Raw genomic sequence first — 27,642 nt, forward strand, 5'->3', positions numbered from 1 at the left:
TCCAGCTCGACTCCCTCAAGTAGGGTTGCTGCAATAAGTGCACAACCCAGTAGATGTCTGCAAGGCTCATCCACCCCTGCTTCATCTGGCATTGGCAGTATCATCTCGTGCGGCAAAACCAGAAGTTTCCAGTCCCCAGTTTGGAACTTTTTTAGTGTCCATGCAAAGTATGATAACATAGCCGTTTGTTGCATTTGTAAGACTAGAGTTAGCCGTGGTAAGACTGGTACCAACTATGGAACCGGAGGCCAGATAGGTCATCTTCAAAGAAGGCACGCTGTCGTATGGTTTGCGCACCTAGCAAACATCAAGGGAAAGCAATCCCAAAGGGCAAGTGGCCAAAATATACCCATACTAGGTGTTTCATCTGAAGATGACGGGGAGGTAGAAGAAGCGTCAGACATTTGTCCGGTTGCACCCAGTACCCCTGGCAGCACTACACCCTCCGGAACACATAGGAGGCACACTGAGAGTCTGGGAGACACACCAATGCGGAAAATGTCAACACTGAGCACAAGTGGGTCGAAGAAGGCATCAGCATCATCCAGTAAATTTGTCCAGCGCACCATTTCAGCCATGTTCTCCTCAGATGCGCAATTTCAACGCAACCACCCAATTGTACGCCTGTATAACACTAAGCTGGCTAAAATGCTAGCGGTGGACCTTCTCCCTTTTTCGTTTGTCGAAAATGTGGGTTTTCTTGAACTCGTGGCAACACTGGCCCCTAAATGGAAGGTTCCTAGCCGGTTCTATTTTGCCAGGGTTGCTGTTCCAGCATTACACAAAGAGGTGCTTGAGTTGGTTGGGGCAGCTTTGCAGAAGAGTGCTGTTCACACTATACACCTGACAACAGACATGTGGACCAGTTGCCAAGCCCTTGATTACATGTGCATCACTGCACACTGGGTCTCTTTTTCAGGGGTTGCAAAACTGATAAATGCAGGTGGTGACTTGGCCGAGATTTTTAAGGGTGCTCGTAAACATGCAACATTAGCCATGTTTGGCATGGAGAAAAGTCATACTGCAGCCAACATTTTGGATGACTTTAACAAAAAGGTCTCGCAATGGCTGCCCCCAAGAAATTGCAAGGTTGGTTATGTTTCTACTGATAATGGCAGCAATGTAGTTAAGGCCATGGAGAACGGTTACTATTTCAGAGTGCCGTGTTTGGCGCACTGTATGAACCTTGTCGTGCAAAAGTTCTTGAAAAAAGAACTTGCAGTCGACAAAATACTGACCATCTGCAGAAGAATATGCACACATTTCAACCATTCTTTTAAGGCCCGGAAGGAGCTGAGGCGTCAGCAAAATGTACGTAGAATGCCAGTGAAAGCACTTATCCAGGAGGTGGCAACACGTTGGAACTCAACCTTCTACATGCTTGAGCGTCTGCATGAGCTGTTTCCAGTAGTCAATGAGTATTTCTACAACCTGGGTGGTGATACGACAGAAATGATGCTAGCGGTGGAGCAATGGCAGCTAGTTAAAAGCCTGACAGACATGCTTCGTCCTTTTGAAGTCTTCACGCGTGATGTCAGCAGGGAGGACTGTTCTTTGAGCAAAGCTATCCCATTGTTGCTGAAGCTCGAGCACCAAGTCAAGGTGGTGTCTTCAGAATTAAAAGATGCTGGAAAGAATGAAGCATATGAGTTGGCGCAGAGATTATTACAACGCCTAGTTAGCAATAAACGGCTTGTAAATATCAAGAAACACCAGCACTACATTTGTGCTACTATTCTGGATCCACGTTACAAAAAGCCATTGTTTGGCAAAGTAATAATTCCTTTTGAAACATCAGATGTTACCGAATACAAAGGTTGGCTTGTTCAGTCAGCCATTCGTTTTGAAAGAGAGCGGAAGGAAACTGTAGAAGACAGTACTACTAGTGAATCAGCAGGCCATCAGGCGTCCCAAAAAAACACTTCTGCATCTGTGCCTGTGGCAGAAGTGAGTGACTTTTCCTCTGAGCCGTTAACCACACCAGCAACCGTATCATCTGCACCAGGCCCAGGCGATATGTCTGAAGCGGATTGGCTAAGTGAGCTAGGGTTTCCCTGTCCCAGAAAGGACACAGAAGTGCAAAGTACAGGAATCCGGGAGGACATTCTTTCAATGGTGCAGGCCTATCTGGATGACTCAACAGCGGTCAATATTACTGAGGACCCATTGGCGTATTGGCATGGGAAAAGAAACATATGGCGAGAGCTCACCAACCTGGCTATCAATTACTTGTCTTGCCCACTCGCAAGCGTGTCTTCAGAACGTGTTTTTAGTTCTGCTGGTGGCATTGTGACTTCCAAAAGGTCCCGCCTCTTGCCCGCAAATGTGGAGCGGCTGACCATGATAAAGATGACCAAACCCGATTTTTTGTTAAATTATGTTTTGTTCCAATGATGAATATGATTAGTGAGACCATTCTTTGTCTCTTTTTTAAGCTACCTGACTTAACGACTGGAGCTTTCTAGAAAGTGCGAATTACCCCAATTTTCTAAGGTAAATTGTTCTTGGATTAAAATCCTGGTTACTGATGGATCTTATTGTAATTCAGTATACTTACACAGGTATAATTAATTGCAGGTAATTTTTACCATGGTGCCTGCATGAAACTTTGAAACCTCATCGAGATGTGGTAACAATGGAATCCACATAATAAGAAGTATTGATAGGAAAGTTGGAATTCAGGACCACGTCCTTTGTCTTTCATCCTATTGAAGGGTAAGAACATACCTCACTCTGGCTACGGCCATGATAAGCTTTAAAAACCTATCCACCTAAGTTAGTAATTCCCGATTTTATCTCCCTTAGGGTCACTATTATCCCTTGGTTGCCCACGTACATTCTCCAGTCCTGATGAAGACTCGCAATCCCAAGGTTCAAATCACCGGTTGGGCATAAGACGAGTCGAAACGTCGACATTACCCCTCATTACCCTTGGACCAACTTAAGAATTGTATATAGTGCCAAATAATTTTCAGACATACGTCTAATTTAAAAAAACCCTCTAAAAAAAAAAAACTTCAAACCAGTTGGCCAGGGTTCAAATATGACTGAGCAGAAAGTTTGTTATTGCTTTGTAAATAATGTGAATAGTTGTTTCTACACTCTTTAATTTTGTTTTCTTTTCCGTTCACTTGCGTCCACACTCTTGAGCACTTCTTTCGCACTAACCTTTTTCTCGGGCAACCTCTATGTGTTTTTATCAATTTTTGAAATGAAATGAAGTAATTGTGTATAATATGAACTGAAAAAACTCAAAAAATATTCAGAAATATGATGAATGAGTTAATAAATTAAAAGTAATCTCTGATTGGTGGTTTAGGTTTTTTGTGTGGTACAAAAAAAGTTTTTTCTAGTACGATAGAGCAGATGGACTGTGGTTGCTCTACCAAAAATTGTTGAAATTATTGATTTAAGTTAACCTGTATAATTAATAGGTCTAGGACCACTGTTGTTTTGATACCATGATAAAGATGAACCAGCACTTCATACCACCAGATTACAAAGTACGAGAATGCACGCAGGAAGAAGACGAGGACACCGACCTACCTGAGGAAAGTTCTCCTCAGTTACCAGAAGTACTACCGATTCAATTTGCAGAGTTTGAGGACGAGCTCTGCTTCCCTGACAGCGAGTTCTGAAAATGAGTCAATGATCCATTAACTTTAATATTAGTCCTTATTCACTTTTATTCCTGTGTGTGTGTCTTTCTTTTTTTAGCAAGTGCTTCATCACATTCACAACAAAACTGTAATCACCCAATCAAACAACAAGCCCATCAACAGAACTGTCTTGATTTTGATGCCGCAGCATTCCTCAGGTTCACAACAGTTAGTTGACAAGAACTCAGTCCTGGTCGTCTATCCTCCTCCTCCAGACTCACCCTATCCATTTCCCGTAATGCTGATGCCTGGATTCTGCACAATGAAGAAACTTACGTTGACGAGTCCCCTAAAGAGGGACTGTCTGGAAGTAGTGAGTCCTCATTTAAATACATTTTGCTAAGTGTGACTTTTTTGCGTTTGGGTTTACGGGTCTTGGCTGGGCCATTGCTGGCAAGGTCTATTAAGGGATGAAATTGGTTAGGCATTTACTTTGGAAAACATTTGACCTATTACACGTGAACGTTTAGGAGTTATTATTGCTCGCTTGCCTGTCTTAGGGGTGCTGTCTGTGGGGCTTCTAGGATTTTGGGGTCTGTGAGCACCGCTGCCATATTTCTAATGTTGATTGCTTTTGTTTTGCAGACAATCCACGCCGGGAAACTCCAGTTGGGGCCCTGCTGCAGAACGCTTTAGGACACTGTGAATTCCAGGTGGAGCCAGCCCTCAAACACAAATTACAGGTAAGATAAGCGTTTGGATGGGAGGTAGTATAATGGAGTATTAGGAGAGGCGAGAGAGTGACAGTGGTACTAGTAGTAAAGTCCTAGGACTCCTCAATTAACAAACTCTGTGACAGGCATTTACTTTGGAAAACATTTGGCCTATTACACGTGAACGTTTAGGCGTTATTATTGCTCGCTTGCCTGTCTTAGGGGTGCTGTCTGTCGGGCTTCTAGGATTTTGGGGTCTGTGAGCACCGCAGCCATATTTCTAATGTTGATTGCTTTTGTTTTGCAGAAAATCCACGCCGGGAAACTCCAGTTGGGGCCCTGCTGCAGAACGCTTTAGGACACTGTGAATTCCAGGTGGAGCCAGCCCTCAAACACAAATTACAGGTAAGATAAGCGTTTGGATGGGAGGTAGTATAATGGAGTATTAGGAGAGGTGAGAGAGTGACAGTGGTACTAGTAGTAAAGTCCTAGGACTCCTCAATTAACAAACTCTGTGACAGGCATTTACTTTGGAAAACATTTGGCCAATTACACGTGAACCAACACGATGACAGTGTTCAGTAAAACAAACTTACTGCAAAACCACCACCCACCAGGCTCAAAAGTAGTAAAAAAAAAGATATGCTCAGATAAAGTTTGAAAAAGTATATTTTTATATCCCTAACAAAATAATCTCCCGCAAGACCCTCCCTAACCCCAACAAATAAATAGTCCCTCAAAAGTCCCCAAAAAACCCAACTCCCAATTCCCACCCCCCAAAAGTCTCTTAAAAATGGGCAAGGGACACTCTAGGGATGCATGGTGTTGTTAACTTTGGCCTCCAGGGCATCGTATTGCTCCCGGAGGGTGGCGTGATCTAAACGGAGGCCCTCCACCAAATTTTGGTACTCTTTCCATTTCCGGACCTCCGCCTCCAGGTCCGACACTCTGCGGATTGCTCGGCGCAAGCGAGCCTTTACAGTACTGTGAGGTGCAGCCTTTGCTGCTCGGCAGTGGCGTCTGCCAGCACGGCTCCGTTTGGCTGGAGCACTGCGCTGACCGGCAGAACGTGGGGTTACGGAGGAGGATGCAGATGTCACGTTGGAAGTACTGGACTGCGTGTCGTCCCCCTCCAGTTCCACCAGCTGCCGATATTGGGCATCTGTTGCATCCAGCCTCCGTTGCCGGTGCCAGTACAGCCTGCATACTCCTTGTTGGTTTTGTTTTAGTATGACCAACTATATGAAGAAAGAAAGACATAATCTGTAACCAATGCTCTTTAAGAATATGATTAACACAAAATGATTCAGCAGGAAGTTGTGTCACAGTACAACTAGCAACTAGCCAGCGCAGTACAAAAGAAACTATTCAGGCCAATATCATGGGCGTCCGCAGGGATGGGCAAGAGAGGGCGCGATTGCCCCCCCTGGATCGCAGGTCCATCCAGTGCTGGCCCAGTGACAAATTACAATATGGTAATTACAGCAGGCTGGGACCGACAGACAGATAGAGGCAGAGACAGAGAGAGAGGAAGACAGAAGGAGAGAGAGAGAGAGGGAGGCAGCCAGAGGGTGACAGAGGGAGGATGAGGGAGGGAGACAGGGAGAGAGGGAGGGGGATAGAGAAAGAAAGATGTGTGTAATGTGTATGCCAGGTCTGGTGGCTCAGTGGACGAAGGTATCCGCTGCAGGGGCATGATTTCAATTTCATGGTCATATTTTTTTTTGTTGCTCTAGATCCACCCCCCTCCCCCACTGACCCTGCCCCCTTCGGTGCGGCCCTTGGCCACAAACCACACTATCAATCATGTCAGGAGTAGGACTCAGGAGATGGTGATGATGTTGCACCCCCCCCCTGGAAACATTTCATAGTATGTTCGTAGTTCATCCAGTGACCGTCTACTCTCTGTAGATACACATCATATGCTATCTAAGAGTCAGATAGTACCATGATCCAGCTTACCTGTACCCGCCACCACCACTGTCTCCTTCCTCACAGTCTGTACTTCTTGGTCCTCTTGCGCCGCCTCCTCCCCAGAGTGATCCTCAGACTCGGAGTCGATCACTATTACCACATCCGAGCTGGCCCCGCCACCAGATGTTCCACCTACAAAGTAGATTTAAGAATGTTAGATTACACCACTCACTAGTATTTGGTCTATGAATGAAGAATGTGAAAACAACAGAAAAAGTAATTGACTGTCTACTCTAGTCTAAAGTAAAAATGTCCCTCCTTCCAGGGAAGGCTGTTGTCTTGCTGCATTTTTTTGTCATAATTGATGAATGCTTGATTAATTTTAACACACATCATTTTTCTCTGAACAGACAGAAACTGGACTTCTAAGGACAAGAGCAACATCAACTTCAAACCAGGTGAAAGCTCGGCTCGACCACAAGAAATGTGTTCCATTACTCATCAACTCAGCACCAAGCACTTTTCCATTTCCAACTAACTTTAACTTTATTTTAATATATGTGTTTACTTTAACTTTTAATAAAGCTTTTAAACTTGAATAGACTCTGTGGTTTTTGGTCCTCCAGACTAGAGTGACTGAGCGAAAGGTTTTGCAATTTTTGCAAGGAGGAGTCCGTGCCGCTGACACTACCAGGTTTATACAGTGTGCCAAACACGCCACTCTGAAATATTATTACTCTGGTCTTTGGTGTCCATAGTTAGGTTTGTGGAGAATTGTCCCTGCAACAGTAGTATTATTGATTTTGCTCCTATCTAAACACTATTTTGAAAAAATTAAATTAGGAACGCTTGGACAACAATAGGTCCTCTACATTTAAATGAAAACTTACTGGGGCCAGCAAAGGAGCACTCGCCGCCCTGGCTTGCATCCTCCTCCTTTGGGGCCACTGCATCCGCTTTTTCTGTCCGCTTGCCCCTGGGCGGACCTGACGTACAACATGAAAGAATGAACAGAAAACATTGATGATTGCTGCTTGTCGATGTCCTTGTCAACCAAATCAAACATTTAGAAAGAACAAGAACCAACTATTTCAGCCAAAAAGAGGGCTACAAAGGAAGGACTGCACCTGAGCCTCTACTCTAGGGGCAGATTTACAAGCCCCTTGCAGCTCTTTTGCGCCGTTCTTGCGTCACTTTTGTGACGCAGCGCCACAACAAGAGAGGCGCCATGGTGTGGCGTATATTAACAACGTGACGCATATGGGAGATGCATCCCATTCGAAAGCCCTGCGCCATAAGGGAGCGTTCCAGCGCAAGGGAGGGCGTTCCTGCGCAGGAACGCATGCTAAAAGTGGCTATGGGGAATATATACAATTTCAATCAGTCATTTAGGACAATGATGCGCCACTGAAACCCTGCGCCTGCATGAAGCAGACTTACGGCTTGACGCAGCATTGCTGGAGCTGCGCCATCGTTGCAACGCAACTCCATCAATGAGCCACCTTTACGGCACCGATGCGTAACGCTTCGGTGACGTTTTGGGACCATGGTGTGCCGCATTGTAAATACGGCGCACCATGGGTGGTGCTGGCGTGCCGCACACTTTGCAGGGATGCGCAGGTAATTGCTAATCTGACACTTAGGGGCATACTTACGAGTTCTGAGGTGGACACCTCCAGATGTGCACCAGAACAAATGCGTAACGCAAAACTAACCTTGCGTCACGGCAGATGCGCCGCAATTACAATGCGGCAAACCCTGGCGCAAGGGTAGGCAGATGCGTGACGCATCTCGTGACGAAAGAGGGGCGCATCTCTAGAGTCGCGTCGCAGGCGCGATGCAACTATAGCAATGCTCAGGGCTGCCCAATACTCAACATACCGCATCAGTCCTTACGCCTGCTTCAAGCAAGCAGGCATAAAGAATTGACGTAGCAGCGGCGCGGAAGTGCCTGCGTTAAATCTTGTAGATTTCACGCAGGCACTTTTGCGAGGCGCACAGCTGCCTGACCGCCACCCCCCACCCCCCACCCCCCCCTGCGTGGGAACGCACCCATTGTGGCGCAGGCCCAGGCCTTAACGTGGCGCATCTCCTTAGATGCATCTCGTTGTACATGACTCGCATGGATTCGCCACGTTTACGTCGCTGTGCGTCAGGTAAGGCAGCGTAAACGTGGCGCAAGGGGCTTGTAAATCTGCCCCTTTGTGTCTAGCATTACGCAGTTCTGTAAAGTACACTCATACATTACTCAGCCCAATTAAATGAACACAAAATAGAAAACAAATAAGCAGTGGCACCGCCACAGAGAAGGAGAACAGTGCACCTGAAATGCACAGAAGATTTTGAAATATTAATTTACCTCTCCTATCAATGTAATCAGCAGCATTATTGCTGTTTGTAAAAAAGTTAAAGCAAACATTTGCAATATAACACAGTCACACAGAGCAGGAGAAAAAACAGAGTAGTGAGTGATGAAAAAATTGCTACTTCTACTCACCAAGCCCGGGGACCTCCACTCCCAGCAGGTCTAGCAGGTCGCACTCCCGGTCCAGGATATCGGTCCAGCGGTGGGTCACTTGATTGTAGGTGCGCTGGACCCCCGTGATGTCAAAAAGGGCCCGGCACACCTGCCCCCACCGCTTCCGTCGCTCCTGGCTGTTGGTATAACCAGCAGCGATCCTGCCGCCTGCCGCGATGGTCCTGGGGAGACGGCGCTGCACATAAAAAACGAGTGAGCCCACCTCCTCAGGGCTGAAGATCTCCCTGGGCACCACCATTTCCGCCCTCAAACGGCCACACGGGAGCCGGGCACGGTCTGCGGTGCCCGTCTTGGGCAGCTTGACAGCTGTCTTCACCATGTTCTGGGCAGGTGTTAGCAGTAAGGAGACAAAATGAAAAAGAATAAGAGTAGGGAAGAAGGAAATAAAAGTTTAAAAAAGTAGTTGAAAAGTAAACAAAAGTAGCCTAAAACACAAAAATATAGACCTAGAAAACTAGAGGGATAGAAAAAAAGTTAAATAGATAAAAAAAATATTAAAACAAGCAAAGGATGGCAGAGATATACAGAGGATAGAAACACCATGCCCAGACACATAGGAATGAATTTTTATTTTTTTTATTTTTTAGCGATTTGTATAGCGCCTGGTGACCCAAGGGCATCCCCGCGCTGTAAGGAGATTGTTTATCCTGTAAGGAGAGGGAGGAAGGAGGAACGATTATTTCGGGAATAGGTGCGTTTTCAGTTTTTTGCGAAAGGTCAGGTAGCTGGCTTCCAGTCTGAGGGTGCGTGGGAGGGAATTCCATCTCACGGCCGCTTGCACCGAGAATCGTCGGCCTCCGGTGCGGGTCCTTTTGAATTTGGGGACGTTGGCCAGGTGCTCACTGTCTGAACGGAGGGATCTGGATGCTTTGTAGGGGGTGACCAGGCTGCTGAGGATAGTAGGGCCAGATCCGTTGATAAGTTTGTGTGTTGTACACATGGCTTTGAATTCCACCCTTTGGCGAACAGGGAGCCAGTGCAAGGCCTTGAGGGCTGGTTTTGCTGACACTCTCGAAGGAAGGTTCGTGAGCAGACGGGCCGCAGCGTTCTGTGTCCGCTGTAGTCTGGTCAGGGTGGCCTCTGGAGCACCCAGGTAGACCATATTGCTGTAGTCAAGACGGGACAATACTAGCCCCTGGATAAGAAGTTTCCTAGAGGCAGGTGGTAGTAATGGGAGGATCTTACGGGTGGTGCGCATGAGCCCAAAGCAGGTGCCAGCAGTTTTGGCCGCTTGCGTCTTCATGGTGAGCTCCGGTTCGAGCCATACTCCAAGGGTTTTGATTTCACGCTTCGGGGAGGGGATTTCTCCGAATACGTCAGGCCAGACTGTTGGGGGGATAGTTGCCCATTGTTTTCCCAGGAGCATCACTTCGGTCTTAGACCCATTTAATTTTAGTGATGAATCACTCATCCAGCTGTGTATTTGGGTAAGGCAGTTCGCCAGTTTCTCCGGGTGGTCGACTAGTTGGGATAGAGAGACGACCAGTTGAGTGTCATCAGCGTAGCTTACCATTTTTATGTTAAATGGTGTCACCACGTCTTCCAGGGGAGCCATATATGCGTTAAAAAGCGTCGGGCTCAGGGAAGATCCCTGAGGGACCCCGCTTGTGAGGGGGAGGGTGGCTGAGTGGTAGTTGCCGTCCCATACCTGGAACGTGCGTCCGGTGAGGAAGGATTCTGTCCAACTAAGTGCCGTCCCGGTGATCCCTGCTGCCGCGAGCCGATGGAGGAGGACACGGTGGTTGACTGTGTCGAAGGCTGCGCTGAGATCCAGGAGGATCACTGCCACTGACCCTCCTGAATCCAGTATGTGCCTTGCCTCCTCGATGACGGCGAGGAGGGCAGTATCTGTGCCATGGCCCGGGCGGAGACCAGTTTGGGATTCCCGTAAGATGTTGTTTGTTTCAAAGAACTGGGACAATTGTCTGTTGACCAGTTTCTCAGCTAGCTTGCTGATTGCCGGTAGGAGAGAAATTGGACGATAGTTTCCCATGTCTGCTGGATCGAGCTGTGGTTTTTTAAGGAGTGCTTTTACCACCGCGCTCTTCCAGCTGGCAGGGACAGATCCCTGGGTAAGTGAGCTATTAATGAGCTCCGTGACCGTGGGAACGATGACAGGGGCCACGGTTTTGAGGAATCTGATGGGAGCCGCATCAAGTGGTGAACCACTTCTCATTTTGGTCATGGTTCGCTCGACCTCCAGACATGTTACTGGCCTGAATGTCTCAAGTTGAGGACGAGGATTACTATAGGTTTGACTGGGGGGTGTCGGATTGTCCAAGTGGCTGGTGGGCCCGGGAGGGGGGAGGGAAACTAGTATACGAGCGATTTTATCGTTGAAGTACGTGGCTAGGTCATTACTTCGGTCCACCGAGGGGACACTGGAGGACGGGGAATGGGGTACTTTGAGCAGCTCCTTTACGATTGTGAAGGATTCCCTGGCTGAATTAGAAGATTCTGTAATCCGCGTGTCATAGTGGGAGGCTTTGGCGTGCCTGATGGCATCTTTGTAGAGTCTGACTGTATTGTGGTATGCTTCCTTGCTGGAGTGCTGCCAGTCTTTCCTCCAAAGCCGTTCGGCTCTTTTACAGTTTTTACGGAGGAGTCGGAGGTCAGTGGTATACCACGGGGCGGACCCAGGTTTTCCGTTTTTATCCTCCCTAGTTCTTAGTGGGAGTACGGAGTCCAGGGAGGTGGTGATCCACTCTCTGAAATTGCTGTCAGCGACAGCCGGGTCATCTGCGCGTGCCGGGCTGGTGTTTTTAAGAATGCTGGCCCACTCTTCGGTAGGAAGTCTGGACCAGGTCCTGTCCTTGATGTAGGTGGGCGGTTTTTGAGGTTTCCTGAAGAAACCTGGCAGTAGGAAGGAAATTAGGAAATGGTCTGTCCAGGGTAAGGGGGAGGCATCCTTCACTTGCATCGATGGAGTGTTAGTGAACACTGGATCCAGCAGGTGACCCTTGGTATGAGTGGGTCCGGAATTAAGGAGGTGGATGTCAAGTGCTGCCAGATCAGCGATCAGGTCAGCTGCTGTCTGGTCAGTAGGGTCATCGAGATGGATGTTAAGATCTCCTATTATCAGGAAATTCGATATGGAGTGGGCCAGGGTTGCTACAGTGTCCAGGAGAGCGCTCGCGAAAGGGCCTGGATGCCCGGGAGGGCGGTAGACAAGGACTCCTGTCAGAGAGTTGGTCGAGTCTAGCTTGATTGTAAATTGCAGGCTTTCAGAGTCAGGGATCTGCGCATCCTCAGATTTGCAAAGAAGGTGGTCCCGGTGGATGATGGCGACACCGCCACCTCGGCCTAGGGGGCGGGGTAGGGACTGAATGAGGAAGCCTGGAGGGGTTGCTAGCACCATGTCTGCCTCAGAATGTGGGGCGAGCCATGTTTCCGTGAGGAAGAGGATATCAATCTTTTGGTCTTCAATGAGGTGGTTGATCTGCGTCGCATGTTTGGGGAGCGAACGGCAGTTAAGTGAGGCCAGTACCAGGGCAGCAGGTTTGTGAGGTTTTATAAGTAATTTGCGTTGTACTGGCTTGCAGAGGGTACAGCGGATGAAAGGTCCATTTAGGTCGTGAGTGTATTTACAAGAGGGGGTGGGGGGTCTGAGACTTAGTAACTCCCGACGTGAGTATCGTACCTTAGGGGCAGCTGTATCCGGCAGGGGTAGTGGCCCTAGGCCCGGTCGTGCGCGGACGGGCGCAGACGGGCTTGCCTTAGGCGCGCCTTTGGCGCGCAAACGGCGCTACCGCTGCGCTCGTCCGCTGCGCTGGTATGGCCGGCACATTTGTATTCTCTGGGGGTGGGCGTGGCCTCGCAGTGGGCGTGGCTACCGCCTTGGGCGTTTCCTGATTCAGCGCTGGGATCGCTGTGTCAGGGGTGGTCGGGGAGGTCTGTGAGGGCGCGTTCAAGTCAGCGCTTCCAAGCAGGTGAGCTCTAAGGTCTTTAAAATTCTAACACAAGTGAAAATGGTGCAGTTTTTAAAAACAGATGAAAATACAGTCCTCCGGCTTCCGCCTCAGAGGATGACAACAAGTAAATAACAAATCCGCTTGTATTCAGCGTTTTTGTAGTCTCTGGGGGTGGGCGTGGCCTCGCAGTGGGCGTGGCTACCGCCTTGGGCGTTTCCTGATTCAGCGCTGGGGTCGCTGTGTCAGGGGTGGTCGGGGAGGTCTGTGAGGGCACGTTCAAGTCAGCGCTTCCAAGCAGGTGAGCTCTAAGGTCTTTAAAATTCTAACACAAGTGAAAATGGTGCAGTTTTTAAAAACAGATGAAAATACAGTCCTCCGGCTTCCGCCTCAGAGGATGACAACAAGTAAATAACAAATCCACTTGTATTCAGCGTTTTTGTAGTCTCTGGGGGTGGGCGCGGCCTCGCAGTGGGCGTGGCTACCGCCTTGGGCGTTTCCTGATTCAGCGCTGGGGTCGCTGTGTCAGGGGTGGTCGGGGAGGTCTGTGAGGGCGCGTTCAAGTCAGCGCTTCCAAGCAGGTGAGCTCTAAGGTCTTTAAAATTCTAACACAAGTGAAAATGGTGCAGTTTTTAAAAACAGATGAAAATACAGTCCTCCGGCTTCCGCCTCAGAGGATGACAACAAGTAAATAACAAATCCGCTTGTATTCAGCGTTTTTGTAGTCTCTGGGGGTGGGCGTGGCCTCGCAGTGGTCGTGGCTACCGCCTTGGGCGTTTCCTGATTCAGCGCTGGGGTCGCTGTGTCAGGGGTGGTCGGGGAGGTCTGTGAGGGCGCGTTCAAGTCAGCGCTTCCAAGCAGGTGAGCTCTAAGGTCTTTAAAATTCTAACACAAGTGAAAATGGTGCAGTTTTAAAAACAGATGAAAATACAGTCCTCCGGCTTCCGCCTCAGAGGATGACAACAAGTAAATAACAAATCCGCTTGAAAAACAAGATGGCGGCCCGAACACGTGCGTGTAAGTAAGTTCGCACGCGATTTCTCTCGCGAACTCGTGCGAACTTGCATTCGCAAGGCGCTCATTGTGCGAGATTACACATAGCGGGCGGAAACGGAAATATGTCACGCAAACAAAATGGCGGCGCCCATACTCAACCATGGGGTAACTCGCACGAGTTCGCGGCTTCCACGGTCGATTTTGCACGACGCCGCGCCTCGCGAATAGGGCGAAATTACCGAAAAACGAGTTTTGCAAAAGCAAAACCAACGAGCAGGTGCAAAAGTTCGAGCTCATCATTTGTAACCATTTACCTGTAGTGCTTCCTGAAGGGGCCCTCCAGAATCCAGTTGCCTACTTGCAACTATTGTGTGACCCTGCTCTGACAGTCACAGAATAGTTACAAGTATGCCATTGCATCCTGTTATTGCAACAAAAAGGAAAGGGAGCAGACAAGCAGGTGCCAGCCTTCATTAATGTCATTTGGGGCAGGGCAGGTGTTGTTGTTTGCAAAACTTAAAGCACTTAGCAGGTGTGCTTGGCTTTGCCACAATAATGTACACTCACTGGTCAATCAGAGGGTGCTGTGATGACACCGAGGGTGGCATGGGTGTGCCAGCCAGAGGGTGGCATGGGTGAACCAGAGTGCCAGTGTTGACAGAGGATGGCAGTGCTTTGCTTTGCCCCAATAATGTACACTGGTGAACCAGAGGGTGCTGTGATGACACAGAGGGTGACATGGGTGAGCCAGAGGGTGGCATGGGTGACCAAAGAGAGTGCCAGTGGTGACAGAGGGTGGCAGTGATGAAGAAAGCCTTGCAAACAGTCTGGGCACGTAGAAACAACAAGTTCGCAAAACTGGCGACCCGACAAGTAAGTTCACAATTTGCGAAATTGTACAAAACCCTCGCGAACTTGCAGAAACCCGTGCGAACACACACCCCAAAAAAAAAAACGCAAATCCGCGAAAATTCGCGGATTTTGCGTATTGTCGCAATCCGCAAATCCGCAAATCCGCAAATCCGCAAATTCGCGGATTGAGAATCCGCAAAATCCGCCCATGCTTAGGCAAGACTAGGTTAGGGAGCGCTAGGGAGGAGTACACTATACACAGTAGTTATATGCCTGCATATATTCACTATCTTAGCACAATAGCGGAAATGTTAATCTTTTTCATTATTCTTGTAACACTAATTACTCTAATCTGTTTCATTCTATTGATCATTACAGCACACACATTTTATACAAGAATATCATTCCTTCAATAAATTTTGCAACGCCCTGCTGAGTATTTCTTGTGTATTTTTTTGGGTATGCATGGGAGTCCAAACAAAAGGGTTCTAGATCTGTAACACGATGTGGGCCAGCAGGTATTAAGCTAACATATTCTTAGGGTGTGCATGGAATCAGCCTGTCAGAATCCCGATGTTTATGTTGCCCAACAAAAGCACAATTTTATCGGTGAGGTACAAGCCGTATGACAACCCTGTCACTGACAGATGAAGCTCACACCTGGCACTGCCTCCCTTTTGTCTCTCTAGTCAGGCTGGCTCCAAACCCAATTGGAGGGAAGGAACTGATCAGAACTGATTAAGCGGTGGACAAAGGATTGCCCCCCAACCATAGGCTGGAACAGGGCATAAATGTGGACCCAGCAGATCTCTACTCAGAACAATCCTGACCCTCAGAGGAATATGAGGAGGTACTGCCCTAATATCTGAAGAGTTTGAAGGAAGTATAGACCTGCTTGCTTAAAGCCCAGGACTCCAAAAAGTGATTCCAAGGGTCAGTTGCGTGACCTTCTGTTTGAGCTACAGGGACACACCAAGCTTCCAGAGGCCTCTCTCCCTGCAACAGACTAGCTGACCACTTTCAACTGGACCTGCCCCAGTGCCTTATGCGGGCCTCTATTCCAGTGAGTGTCCCCCCAGGCCATGGAGCCTGGGCTGATAATAAAATGTCCTCCTCCTATCCCTAGTGCAAGATAAGACTTACAGACTTTTGCCAACTTTCTGCCTGGAGACCTGACGCAGAACGGATTTCTTTTGGAGCCGTAACTGTTGATGTTGAACCTCCAATCAGCTTCCACTTGACAGTTTGCCCCTGTGAAGGAGATCTGACTTCCAGATAAGTTTCTAAGTCTGAGCATATATGGCCAATACCAAGGAGCATCGGATTGACTTCGAAGCCTATCTTGGTATGTACTTCGAACTTCGCCCACGTGGAGCTGTCACACCATCATCAATGATCTTGATGATGGTCGCCTGCCATTGTCAAACCCTACTTTGGGTCCAGCTTGTAGCTTGCTCTGTGGGCAAGTAGTCAAAAACCCTTTCTCTACGTAAATATTTCTAAGTCAGAATGTAAACTGTCCAATGCAAGGAACCTGATCTGGTGAGCTATCGCACTCAGCATTAACTTTTGACCCTAACTAGAGTGACCAGGTAATTACAATTGGCGCTTTGTGCTTTTTGACACTATATTTAATACAAACTTTAAACATTCATAACTATAGGTCTACTTATTTGATTTTTGACATTTTAGTTGTTATTAAATGTAATTTAAAAAATGTCTCTATTTTTGTTAATTAGTTTGGGATTTTTTTTGTATGGTGTTTTCACTTCATTACTATTTGAGTACTGCATAAATACTTTACACATATATATCCTGGCTGCTCTGTGTCATAGCTAGCAGTGGGTTTAATACAGGTTTATTTAGTGACTTTTGTGATTCACACAAACAAGGATTGTGAGTGTTATTTGAGCTGGGTCTTTCCCTCCTTCAACTAATACTCCAATTTCCTACAGGGAACAACCAATAGTAATGGTCATTACTGAACCAGCCACAGTCTATATTAATGGGTCCAAAATGGAATGAGAGAGGAGTAGCCCTAATTCAATCAGCCATGGTATATGCCTGAGAAGTCCAGCCAAGTGTGTCAGAGAGGGTTTAAAAGAATGGGCACAATAAATCCAGCTATAGATTGCTTTATTGGATTCACCAGTAGCATAGTATAAAATATAATGGGTCAGCAATAGTATTATGCCTGTGAAATCTATAAAAGGTGACAGGGATCAACCTATCAGCATCACCATTTATAAAGACCATAGTACATGCTCTGCTTGATCCAGCATAAATGACAAACCATGGTGCATGCCTGAGGAATCTTTCCAGATGTGGCAAGTAGCAAACATTTTACAACTAGCAAAGGTACTTGTCAGCAGCAGGGATCAATCCATATGAATGTGTATTCAGCCAGCATCCAATACATATGTTCAGTGGAACATTCTTAGCAGTGGCTGTGAGGTAGTTGTTATCTAATCAGTCATGGTATATTCTCCGAGGAATCCAGCCAGGAGTGATAGAGGAGAACCCCATGGGACTAATCTTTCTATAACCGGCCATTCTATAAGTAGTAGGGATTTAGGCTAGGAGCAGCAGCGGAGCAGCTCAAAAGAATCAGCATTATCCAACCACCTACCAAATATGCTCTTCAATAATGTTTGGTCATTAAATTCATGTTTTGTTTAGGAAGAGAGAGCAAAATGTTTAAGACAAATGAAGGTAGTCAGTGAACATTTACCATTACTGTTTTGGGAATTTCGCAATATGATCCTTCCAGGATGTTGTTATGTTTAGTAGACAAATCACACAGATCATGCTAGACTAAAATGGCTGCAAGTCTGTGCTTACCAAGGGATTGTGAAGCATTGCCACTTCTTATACTTATTAAATACACTACAAACAATAGTGATGGCATAAAGAGGGATGGTTTACCCAGTCAGATGCAGTGTGCAATTATTTAGAACTCTTACAAAAAAGTAATCTTTCTTCTTATCCAATGACAACACTGCATTAAGTTACTCAACCTAGTGCATAGCTGTTAGACCTGGGGCTTCAGTCTTTCAAATATTTTTTAACATCTACGACAGAACTTGGGGGCATATTATCAAGACAGGCGATAAAATTATCGCCATTTTAGCGGCAGAAAACTGCAGCTAAAACGGCGATAATGGGCTTGATAATATGCTCCATGGAATTCCAATTGAAGCCCATGTAAAATGTGAAGGACATCTAACATGGGCTTCAATCGGAATTCCATAGAGCATATTATCAAGCCCATTATCGCCGCTTTAGCCGCAGTTTTCTGCCGCTAAAACGCCCCATGTTTCTCCCAAATCAATGTTATTATTATCTCTCGCCGTTTTTACTTAAATGATGTTCATAGATGTTACTCAGTCGTTCTGTCTCCAGCTCCCTCACAATGTCACAAAAAGAATGGACAAAACATTTGGAAAGCTAAACGGAATAAACTTAAATCTTACTCCTTGGTCCATTGAAAATTACTCATCTTCATCATTATAAATGCCATACTGTACACAAACCTCTGTCCTGCCAAACATGGCAGGAAGCTTTGAGATCACAAAGAGCAAAGTAATTACACCCAAAAAACAGATAAACAGGATGGTCATTCTTCCCTTGTCAAATCAAACTTCTAAAGAAAATATTAACCTTTATTTTTGACACACACACAAAAAATTGCATTGAAAACCTTCATAAACTGGATTTTGATCATACAGCTAAGAGATGGCAAAGATTGGGCATAAGAACAGTTAGAGATGTTTGGGTAAATGCTCCACATACTACATTTCAAGCTCTAAAACCAAAATTTGGTCTTCCTGAAGGGGACTTTCTTAAATTGGCCCAACTTCATGCAAAATTAAAAGCAAAAATAGACTCAATCAGTCTCCAAAAGAATGCCCTAATAGAAGCATGCACTATTTCAAAAACTAGGATAGGAACATTTTATGATATTCTAACAAATATTAATGACGATATTGAGAAAACAGAAACTAAATGGGCGGTAAAATTAAATAACCCCGATATTGATATAGAAAAAATACTTGACATGAACATTAACTTGTTTATGGCTAGCAATTTAAGGGCACAACTGTATAAAACCATATATGATTTATATTTTACCCCGGCTAAACTATTTGCGTGGGGTAAAAGGGAGACTGATCTATGCCCACGCTGCTCACAAGGCCCAGCGACATTAACTCACATGTTTAGTAGCTGCCCCGAACTTTTTCTCATAAAAAATATGATTGCCTCATTTTGGGAGAAAGTTTTCCTTCATAAACTTCCCGAATCTGACACGCTATATATTTTGGGGTATGATAGCTCGCTTAACTTAACTAAATCTGAACAAAGACTAGTATTTATAGGGACTGCTGTACTGAGATTAATTTTATCAGCTCGCTGGAAGGATAATCTCCCTCCTAGCTTTCAAATGTGGTTAGCTCGTTTTCTTGCTGTTTCTAATTATGAATCTGCAATATTTGCCACCAGGGGATTTAAAACAAAACTTCGTGGTGAAGAACTTTGGCGCCCAATCTCTATCTGGAAAGAAGGCTTATCTCCTAGTGGAATTGGTTGAATTTATCGAGTCTTTGTTTAGTCACACTATTGCTTTTGTAATCCCCTTCAACATATTTGTTCTTCTGGTTTCTGATTTCGTGCCAATTTTTGCACACCTTTTCTCTTACTGGCTATATTATCTCCTTTTATTATGTTACTGAGCTCAAATGTATGTACTCTATTCAATGTTTTTTATGTTAAATGTATTGTCTTATGCTGATACTGGTTCTTAATAAAATAATAACAAAGAAAAAAAAAAAAGAAAACCTTCATAAACTGTTAAACTGGACCCCTGTATTACATTCAACAATGACCTTCTAAAATATTTCTCAATCATTTTTAAAGAGTTATGAACTAAATAAAAAGCCTTGGAAAATACGTTTTTTAATCTCAGAGAACTGCACCGATTTCAAATTTAAGCACTTATGTAATCACAATCTTATTTTCAAATCGTGTTATTGATTTTAAAGAATAAACATAATGAAACATAACATTAGAGAGTCCAAAGTAATAGAAAATAATTACAGGCTGACCAGATATGTGCAAATATGGCAGTAAAACAAAGGACAGAGCTTGTGTATGCCAGCAGAACCCAAAAGGAGTAATATCAGTAAGAAGTAAACAATGACGATCAGAGAGCCCAGCAGTGTTTCTATTGGCAGCTGAAGGGAAACAGTTTAACGACTTCATAACTAGGACTATTCCAGAGGGAGTGTTGAGGCTGTATTATGGGATGGGTTAATGCAGGAGATGTAGACAATCATTGCATGTAAACTTTGAGGAGCCCCTATATGTCATGAAGCCTGACCTTAAATGCGGAACGGGTACCTGCCCTATGGATTTGGACAGAAAGGCCTAGGAGAGGTCCAATGTATTAATATAGAAACACCTAAGCCCAGGCAAATTACACCACAAATACAGATTTATTCGTTTTATATCAAAATTTATTTTTCATGAGTAAATTTATTTTAAAGACTGCCTTTCATTGCAGATACATAAATATGATTTATGGGTTGACCTACACCATAATAAATAGACACAATGATGACAGTGGTTCAGATTCCGCTCTAACATATCATCTACATTCATACAACATTCATTCTCAAATCATACAACACCAAGCGATGATGGTTGTGAATAACAGAGGGACCGATGGTTCGGGGTCCGGGTTGGTTCTGAGGGTTCCTGGGTGGGAACAAGCGCCTACGCGCGTTTCGGTGTATAGCCCCGTCCGGGGGTACACCTTCATCAGGGCACAGTGAGAGAACGGAAGATGAACCACAATCAGGTAGAGTTTCTGTGAAACAAACATTAAAAACAATGGTTAGGTGTATGTACATTTTTGCGAGGGTTTAGGTGTAGACTAGCAAGGCTGACATCTGTAATCAGACTAGAGACATCCAGTTTGTGGGCGGTCGAGACTAGGCTTGCAAAACACATTCATAGCATCATAGAGGTATTTATTTACAGAAAAGGGGAACAGCGAGGGACAAATTTAAAGGCAAATACTGGCTACAATCTGCTAGGACTATTAATAAACAAGAAAACACAATGGGGGGGTCTGAAGGAGGGCTAAACAACAATTTAATTGAAATGCTAAAATTAGGGATGTAATGGTTCAGGAGTTTTTACCTGGTTTATCACAGGAGGTGCCGTCTATCTTGAGGGGGCACAGTTACTATCAGCTTGCATTAGGAATATGTAGAAATTCACCGGGATGTTTCTGAGGGAATTTAAATAGTTACCACCTCAGAGAGGGCCTGATCATTTCTGAACATTTTTAGAGTCTCTCTGTAGTTAATGGTCTGGAGAGAACATCGGATAAATTTTGCGGTTTAGCATACCTGATAGGCAGGGCAAAGGGACTGCCCCCGGGGGCATGCACGGGCAAGGCAAGGCTGATAGGGTCCTAGGACAGGTTCAAGGCACGGTGACCCTGTTGATAAATAGTACATGCTCATAAAAGTGCATAGGGCTGGTTAATAAGAGCATGGAACACTTAATTTAGGCAGACAATCACGCACGCCAAAAAACGGGAACAATTACCAGTGATAGCAGGTGATGCTCTCCTCAATGGATTCTCGGGGAAGGGGGGGCGCGCCGCCGACCGGTACAGGATTAAATAGGCACCTATACAGAGGATATATACACACAAGGCGGCTGGCTTAAAAATTGAGATCTACAGCATGTGGTCGCTGGCGCCTAGGGTGGAACTGCGTGAGCTGGGGGGCACGGGCTTAGAATCTTACCCGAATGGTGTCAAAAAGTGTGAAGCGACCCATCTGCTGTTAGGCAATTTAAGTCCGTCCTGGCATTTTCCTGGCTACGGAGATCAGCAACGACGCTGGCAAAATAAAATAAAGGATAAGAATCACCGCGTGATTTCGGAGTGAAAATCCTTTGTGAAAGGTTTGCTCTTCTAGCGGAAGGACTCAAGAGGGCATAGCGGACTAAGGGATATCACTTACTTAAGGTTGGATCAAGTCGTGTGTTCCGGTCGGCGATCTCCACGGGTGATGAAAAGGCTGGTCAAGGAGCAAGGTCAAGCTACGATGGACGCCTCTATATAGTGGGCCGAGAGCTGGAATAGCGGTCAGCTGAGGTGGCGCGCAGCCACGGGGGGGGGGGGGGCAATGAAATAGAGGACGGTTTGAAATGGCCCCGGGTTCAGTGGGAATTGTGGTGGCCATCTTGGAATGGGGAGCGGAGCCTAGTTCCGTAATCGGAAGCCATCATAATGCATAATGAGGGGCGTAGAAAGGTGCTGGGGTGCAGAAAAATAATCGGGGGGAATAAAAATTACTAGAAGGAAGGAATATTCAAAGAATATTATGTAAGAAACAAAGGGGATTGGAACCAAAACATGCTTCCAAATTGATCATGTGCAATGTCATTAGAGGGAAGTTATTAGTTGTATCTGTCAATAGGCGGGGTGCCCTAAACGAGTACTATTCAGTGCCTGACCTTAGACACCAACAATGATGCATACATCTCCGCCTGCCCATTACAATATATAACATCTCTTTGTCATCCGCGAAGTCTGGTAGGTGGATTCCTTATCCATGCACTGGCCACCCTTCACCGCGAGAGCATCACCAGTAGTCCCAACAGTCTTCTCCAGGCACGGGGAACATTGTCAATGTACCCAAGAATCATGGTCAGTGGCACTCACGACAGTCTTCAGTCAGTCACCCCACTCAAGATCTCAGTCACCTCAATCCAAAAGGTTGAAAATGGTGGGGCAGGCTCATGCAATATGCAAGAAGTTCTCAGTCAGTCAGTGGAGCAATGAGCGCAGCTTAAAGAGCACATAGGGTCCATCAGGTTCAGCCGATGCTCCATGTAATACACCTGATTAATAAAATTAAAGTGTAAATGCCCAAGTCCTTGATTAATGGAGACCTTTTTTTATATATTTGCGGCAATGCATGCGCACTTTTTAGGAAGTAGAGACCCCTAAATCAGTCACGCAGTGTTCCTAGGGATCATTCGCTATGGAGGGAAGTAAATCCTTGGTCACCCCATATGGATGAGAGATCAAGTCTCTAGTATTATTTGAGATGTACATTTGTGTGAGTGGAAGGAACTCATGGGGTTTCTTGGGGAACCATGGCCATCGTGCAGTAGCAGCATGGTGAAGTCTAGTTTAAGTAAAGATGTCCATCCATTAGTCCAATCCAATGCCTGAAATAGGTCTAGTGTGAGAAAAGACCATCACAGAACAGTTGGTCAACTGTGACAATGGCCAAACATCGCAGCACTGCACATGTGGACCTCTCCACTATTGGAGTTAGGGATGGAATTTCAAGGACATAAAGCAGCAGTAGCTCGGCATGCCTTGCCAAGGTCCACTTTGCCGTGTTAGTACAGAGAACTGCCTCAATGGGCCTGATTCAGAAAGGTAAACTTAGATCTGAAGTCTAACTTTAGACCTTGAAGTCTAAATTTAAAACTAAAGTGTAACTTTAGACCTGCAGTCTAACTTTAGACCTCAACTCTCACTTTAGAACTAAAGTTAAACTTTGAACCTGAAGTCTAAGATTACACCTAAAGTCTAACATTAGACCTGAACACTTACGTTAGACCTGAAGTCTACGGGCCTGATTGACAGCAGTAATTTTAGAGCTGAAGTCTACATTTAGACTTGAAGTCTAGGTTTAGTCCTAAAATCTAACTTTAGTCCTGAAGTCTAAGTTTAGACCTGAAGTCTATTTTTAGACCTAAAGTCTAACTTTAGACCTACCTATAGCTAGGATATCCCTCAAAGGTGCACACCGTTCCAGAGTTGTGGGCCCTGATGGGGTTGAACAAATCAATTAGAGAGTTCAGAACTAAGTTAAAATCACCACCCAAACAATGATGGTGTAACCTCAAGGGTGGTCATGCGATAGTTTCAAAGAACTCAGGAGTGTACACATTTGGGACATAGAAGTTAAGAGGCATACAATGGATACCAAGGGTAGACTAGAGGGGTAGATGTGCCAGCCAGCAGGGCCAGGATGGACAAATGGACAAATGTGACTGCAAGGGGTGGGGACATCCTAGTCAGGATCACCACCCCGAGGTGTATAAACTGTACCAGAAGAAGAAAGTATGTGCCCCCGGTTTGCCAGCAAACTGGTGGGACTCCCCTGGGGCATATGTGTCTCCTGGAATAGAGCCACCCCGACTCTGTGACTCTCCAGATACCCCTTGTGATTAAAAATTGATCCAATGCAAGGCATACATGACTTAACACGATCCAGTCTGAGGCATTTGCTGTCCCTAAACAATAGCAACCTACGGACTGCCATGTTAGACCTGACAGCCTTATGTTGGTCTCCCCCCTAACATTTTGCCTCTCTACTTCCACTTTTATGACTTCATTTTTCTGACTTTAGGACTATGTGCACTTTATCACTGCTAACAAGCTCAAAGGTTCTTGTGCTATCTTCCTCAAACATGGTAAAATAGACTCACCCTAAATTGTCATATTTAGTTTACTTGTAAGTCCCTAGTCAAGTGCACTACCTGTGGCCAAGGCCAGTACTCATTGTGCCACTTACTTAAGTAGCACTCTAATCATGGCTCAGGCCTGCCATTGCGGAGACTGTTTGTGCAGTTTACACTGCCACTTTGACCTGGCAAGATAAACTCCTGCCAGGCCTAAACCGTCCCTTTGTATACATATAAGACACCCCTAAGGTAGGCCCTAGACAACACAGAGGGCAGGGTGCTTTGTATCTAAAAGGTAGGAACTGTTCTTTTAAGTTTTACATGTCCTGGCATTGGAAAAGTCTCATGGATTACCTTATCACATTTTATAAACGTAATTCACAATTGTGAAGAGATAGACTTTTCTGGTTTGGTGTCTCTAGAATAGTAATTTAAAATCACAACTTATGGTGAAGTCGGATTTTAAATTGCAATCCTGAAAATGCCACTTTGAGAAAGTTTGTCATCTGTTCTTTTTGCATTTGTGAGAAAAGTATGCCCGGACGTATGGCCTATGCTCGCTATTCCACAAGATTCAAGCTAGCCTGGTTGATGAGGGGTGACAGTAGCAGCCCGTGGTGGGAGTGCTGCTGGGTGCTGATGTGGGGCGGGGTTGGGCAGGGTGGGGGTAGTAAACTATGGATTACGGCAGATTAGAGGTAAGTAAACATAAATAAACAGAATGAATGTTGTTGTGCGCGCTACATCGCCTTTGGCGATGCAGCGCGTGCAACAAAATTCGCTACTGCAGGGTGATATACCGAAACAGGTCCCAGGATGCTTGTTTCTGGTCCAGGGAGGACCTGGGGGAGCAGGGTCAAGACTGATTTGCATATGGATGGGTGTAAACTGGAATGGAGTGGTGACAAAAAACACCCTGGATTTAACCAAGATCTGTGACTGATGAATGTTTGATTTGTTCAGCATTCTGTCCTTTTTGCAATTTGTCAGCCTAAGTGGGAAGGGTATGCCTAGATGGGGGGTCCCATGCCTGCTAAGACATTGGGTTCAAGCTAGCCTGTCCAATGAGGGGTGATATCCTTTTATCGGTCTCAGAATGCTTGTTTTTGGTCCAGGGAGGACCTGGCCTGGCAGTTCGGGCTGGACTGTTCCCATGAGGAGCAGGGCCAAGGCTGATATGCATATGGCTCGGTCTAAATTGGAACAGCGTGGGGAGAAAAAAATGGGTTTAACCCAGATCTGCGACTGGGAATGAATGTTTGATGTGTTGAGCATTCCATCCGTCATCTGTTATTTTTGGTGGGAGGGTATGTCCAGACATGGGTCCCGTACTCACATTATTCAACTAGCCTGGCTGGTGAGGGGTGATATCCAGATACTGGTCGCAGGATGCTTGTTTCTGGTCCATGGTGGACCTTTCCTAGTAGTCCCGAGAGGGTTGCTCCATGGGGATCATAGTCAAGACTGATTTGTATACGGCTGGGTCTAAACTAGAATGGCGTTGTGAGCAAAATAAATATGGATTTAAACCAGATTTGTGACTGGGGTGAATGTTTGATTTGTTGAACATTCCATCCATCATCCGTTCTTTTTGCATTTGTTGCCGTAAGTGGGAAGGGTATGCCCAGACGTTGGCCCCTCGGTCACAAAGAGGCGGCCGGGGGAGTACTGAGGGATTTCCAGACGACGATTTCCTCTCCGAGCCTGTCATCTGCAAACCAGGCATTCGAGTCGAATTCCTTTTCTGACCGAGCCCATCAGAATGGCTCGGTCAGAAAGGAATCCATGCGACATGTTCGTTCGGATATTCTATCTCGTACCTGTACCTGTATCTTCTTCCGGGGTTTTATCCAATGGGCTTCTGCTGACGTTCAGAGGGGGTGTGGCTTTGTCGCAGTAGAAGGCCCAGTTAAAGGCACCAGGCTCCTTTTCCTCGCCGGATGTGTGTACTGTCTCCCACGTCCAGTCGTCCTGTTGGACATTAAAAGGAGAGGGTGACGGGGGTAAAGCAGCCCACCAGTCCTTGCTGTGTCCTTGTGGCCTCGTCGTCGGACCAACCGGGCCACACATGACTTTATTGCCTTTGATGATATGAGTTCCCATTTGCATAGATCTATGTTGACGGCCCTTACGGTGGCTACGATTTGCATACTGCAACACTCACAGGCACCCTCCCAGCAGCAGACCGCCGCAGGCAGCACAGCACGGTGGGAGCACGGCCACAGACTGCCCAACAGGAATGACGCAGTCCCCCACAGCAGGCACACGGGAAGAGACCCGCTTCGTCGCCAATGTGATATCTGTGGGCTCTAGGCCCACATGCTGAGGAAATGAACAGACACCAATGCCGTGATCGTAGTTACTGGTAATGGCCACGAGTACGTGCACTCGGGCTTCTCTATTAGCAGGGCCCCTAATTGGTAGCACCTGTGTTGGATGGGTGTAGGTGAGTGTGTGGGCCAGCCATCGAGGGAGCGGCTAGCAAAGCATTCAACTGTGTCCAATAGGACACAACAGAGAGGTACAACAGAACTCTCATGACTACCTTGAAGAAGATGCTTACAGTAGAAGAAAAAGATTGGGACAGACTACTTCCTATGGCTTTTTCCGTGATAAGGGCACAAGTGCAAAGCAGTATGGGTTGTTCAGCATTTGAAATGCTATATGGAAGACAACCCAGAACGCTTTTAGAAATCACTCAGGACGCATGGGAAAGGGAAAAAGAAGACGAACAACGATCTCTTGTAGAGTATACCCAACAACTAAGGGCCAAATTAGGGAAGCTGCGAAATCTAGCATTTACCAACCTGGAGAGGAGTAAAGAAGGACAAAAACGACAGTACGGCAAGGGAAAGAAATGGAGGACACCAGCTGTCGGTGATTGCGTGTTGGTCCTGCTTCCGTCATCCACCAAAACGTTATAAAGCGAATGGCTAGGTCCTTATCCAGTCGTGGAAACCATTGGAAAAACGACTCATCGGATACAGGTTTTGCCTTCCCAAAGGCAATGTTATCATATTAACATGCTTAAGAAATGGCTAGGACCACCGCCTAAAAGCGCTCATATGGTGTTGCCCTCACCCATAGCGGACTCCACACTGGCCCAGCTGCCGATCAACGAAGAACTTACGGTAGAACAGAAGGGTGAATTACAACAAACCTTGAAGCCGTTTGCAGACATATTCTCAGACCTGCCGGGAAGAACAAACCTCACAGAACACAGTATCGAAAGCAAAGAAGGAAAGCATTTCAAACAAAGACCTTACCGCATACCAGCCGCTAGAAGAGAAGCGATAAAAAAGAAGTGTCCGACATGTTAAGACTAGGATTGATACGGCCCTCCAAAAGTAATTGGGCTTCGCCAATAGTTATGGTACCCAAACCAAATGGGTCTACCCGTTTTTGCATGGATTTTTGAGCCCTGAACGCCATATAATCTTTCGATGCTTATCCAATCCCATGGGTCGATGAGCTCATAGAAAAACTCGGAGAGTCAAGGTTCATTACCACTTTTGATTTAACGAAGGGATATTGGCAGGTGCCCCTGAGAGAAGAAGACAAGAAAAAGACCGCTTTTGCCACGGAGGAAGGGTTATACGAGTTCAATGTACTACCCT

The sequence above is a fragment of the Lissotriton helveticus genome, chromosome 4_1 (genome assembly GCF_964261635.1).
Source record: "Lissotriton helveticus chromosome 4_1, aLisHel1.1, whole genome shotgun sequence".
NCBI lineage: Eukaryota > Metazoa > Chordata > Amphibia > Caudata > Salamandridae > Lissotriton > Lissotriton helveticus.